General features: G+C 46.5%; 1 protein-coding gene across 7 annotated transcripts in view; it reads left to right on the plus strand.

Annotated features, from left to right (window-relative positions):
- Window positions 1-3183, plus strand: part of ALMS1 (ALMS1, centrosome and basal body associated protein) — a 123223-nt gene that overhangs the window by 37380 nt on the left and 82660 nt on the right. The window lies entirely within an intron of this gene.

Below are 3183 nucleotides of genomic sequence, written 5' to 3' on the forward strand. Positions count from 1 at the left end.
GAGGTTTGTGTTGTACCGCTGACTAAGGAAAAGCTAAGATGCAAGTTAGAGAGCTCTTCTTCACACACCCACATGTCTTCAGTAATAGCAAGGCGACACAGGCAATTTCTGGCAAAGAGCATTTTCTTCTATAAATATTCTTTCCTTTTGTGTTTCTCCCAGCATGTAAATCATAAATTGCTGATGCTTAATAAATACACACCAAAAATGTTTACCAGTTTGCCTACCTTTTTATATAAAACTAATGGAACTTTATTTTGCTAATCGCATCCTCCTTTCTGTTTCAGGCTAGATACAGGATGGCTGCCAGATTGGGTGGGAGCCTTGTTAGCATTCGCCTTTGCTAATAGCCACGTGCTCCTGAACATTTTAAATGCAGACTTATCTTAATGACATAACTTGTGATTATATTCTGAATAAGTAATTGTTCCTTTTGCAGATTAATTTCTAAAGTAACAATTTGGTCTTTGGAATCAGGCATTGACTCTTATTTTCCTTAAACCTTGCAAAATAGTCTTAGAAGAGTTTTGGTTTGTGAGGCTGTTCATGGTTTCCTCCATATTTATGTACTGAAGCAAAGATGAATGTTTAAAATGGAAGGTCATTAGAGGTAAAAATCCAAGACTATAGACAGTCTCTGTTAAAAATAGAATTAGCAGTCTCCCCTCCAATACTGGTTTTGAGGAATTGTCATAAATCATTGACAAGACTGGAGAGGATGGGCCATACATTTGGCTACTAATATGTGTATGTATTTGGGGTGCACTGCTAAAGATTGTTTTGGCTTATACTGATGGCTGATTATTAACAAGTCATATTGGCCAATACTTATCCAATAACCAATATGCAGTCCAGCAGCTTAGAGAATAGCGTCTGACCGGTAAGTCAGTGCGGGGACGAGGTGTGGGGAGGCATATTGAAGCCCCCATGATAAGGGAGAGAATGGGGCTGGGGCAGGGGTAGGTGCCAGAAGTGCTGATGGCTAAACTGGAAGTGCCACTGGCAAAACTGGAAGTGCTTCTCGGAGGGGCGCTGGCCGGCTCTCCCCACTCCCCGGCCAGCAAGGGCCAATCTCAGGGGGGGGCACGTGCCCCCCTCCCCCCCTCCCGCCCCCATTCCTCCCTTAGTGTTGCTTATGGTTACTGTTGACATTATTGGCTACACTGGCCAAAAAAGGCCAATTGCCTATAATGTCAATTTCCCTTTTATTGGTGACAATCCAATATGGATCATATATATTGGGGTGCACCAATAAAGATATTCTTGGCTGATACTGATAGCCAACAATTTACCAACCGTATCGGCTGATGCCGATCTCTACTATTTAGTAATAGGGCAAGGCATTTTAAACTATGTGCCTCAGTGGGGAAGGTGGTGACTGCCTTATTCCCATGCATGTCGCCTCCTCACCCATGGTTCCTACCTGCAGGCCTGCTCCCCGTGCAGCCCATGCTGCTGTGCAGGGTGCAGCAGACCCTTGAACAGACAGTGGCACAGGGTCTGTTTGGAGCCCCAGAGCATGCCACTGCCTATGTGCCAGTGGGCCCTGCGCACCTGAGCTCCCAATGTTGCCGGGGAGAAGCTACTTTTTAAAAGGTGCTTGGTGCCTAGCAGAGTGAAATGCTTCTCACATGGTGCCTTACCCTGCCTATGCACAGCCCAGCGTCTCCGCGGCAGCCCCAGCATTCAGGCCCTGTCTGCGCACGTGGCATTGCTATTGCAGTGCCCCCTCCCCCTCCTTCACACTGTTTGCTGGTGGTTGTAGGCTGCCACAGGCTCGGGCCAGCAGCGGGCATGAGGACTGGACTATGCTTGCCAGGCTGCTCCAGGCGCATGGCCATAATTATCATCTACAATGACCAAAAAAAGCCGATAGGTAGGTGGGGTGGGAGGTTATTGGCTGTCTCACACGTCTTGTCTCCCATGGCCTCTGATCCTCACTGCCAAACATTTGCATTTTCACAAACTACATTTTGGTAGGCTAAATAGTCTGTCTGCAGTGCCATGTGGATGCAAATATGCTGCTTCTGGTTTGAGAGGTAATGTATGCAGACAGAGTAGCATGGTGTGTGAGAGGGAGCCACTGTTTGGTATGGTGAGTTTGCCTTCAGGGTAGATATATGCCCATGGGCAGATCTGTAATTTTGTAAAGGAGCAGTGTAGATGGTGAAGTGCATCATCACATATAAAACAATACATGTATTTCTCCAGTTAAAAATAAACTATAAGCTTTACTAATAAAGCTAGGGCCCCAGGGCTATATTATTCAGTTTAAGACAGAAGCAAAGACCAATACAACGTCATTGGAACGAGTAAAAACAATCTGTAAGTTATGGAAAAGGACCTTCATGACCAGGAACAGCTTACAGCAGAGTTGCAGAATAAAGGGTAGGTTGATTGGTGGAACATCAAAACCATTAAAAAAGAGAGGGTTGTTAACACCTGTGGAATAAAGAGTTTGGAAGGGATTGGGTAGATCGTAATGAGCCTGTCGTCATAAGATCTGTTTTCCTGACCTCTGATCATGCGTGTGGCTCTTCTCTGGACTCTCTTAAGCTTCTCCATGTCCTTTTTGAATTGTGGAGCCCAAAACTGGATCCAGTACTCTACTTAAACACCATCAGGTTCTCATCCGCCCATTTGCTGAGCCTGTCCAGGTCAGCCTGGATCGCCCGCCTGTCCTCAGGTATGGATGCTTTACCCCAGAGTTTGGTGTCATCGGTGAACTTGGCCAGTCCGCTTCTGACTCCAATATCCACATCATTAATGAAGATGTTGAACAATATGGGTCCAAGGACAGAGCCTTGGGGGACCCCACTGGTCACAGGGCACCATGACCATTGACTTCCATCAATTACTACCCTCTAGGTCCGACCACGGAGCCAATTCGCCAGCCAGCGGATCGTGGTGGACCCCAGGCCACAATTGGCCAGTTTTGCCCAGAGGTGATCATGGGATACCAGATCAAAGGCTTTTTTGAAGTCAAGATATATGACATCAATCTTTTCTCCCTTGTCCAGGTGATAGGTCACCTGGTCATAGAAGGAAATGAGATTGGTCAAGCAAGACGTACCCGCAACAAACCCGTGCTGGCTATCCCTCAGGATGTTGACGCTGGCCAGTCCATTAAGGATGGCCTCTTTAATAAACTTTTCTAAGATCTTCCCCAGGATAGAAGTCAGG

This window comes from Gavialis gangeticus, unplaced genomic scaffold, assembly GCF_001723915.1.
Source record: "Gavialis gangeticus isolate Ggan-Ray unplaced genomic scaffold, GavGan_comp1, whole genome shotgun sequence".
NCBI classification, from domain to species: Eukaryota; Metazoa; Chordata; order Crocodylia; family Gavialidae; genus Gavialis; species Gavialis gangeticus.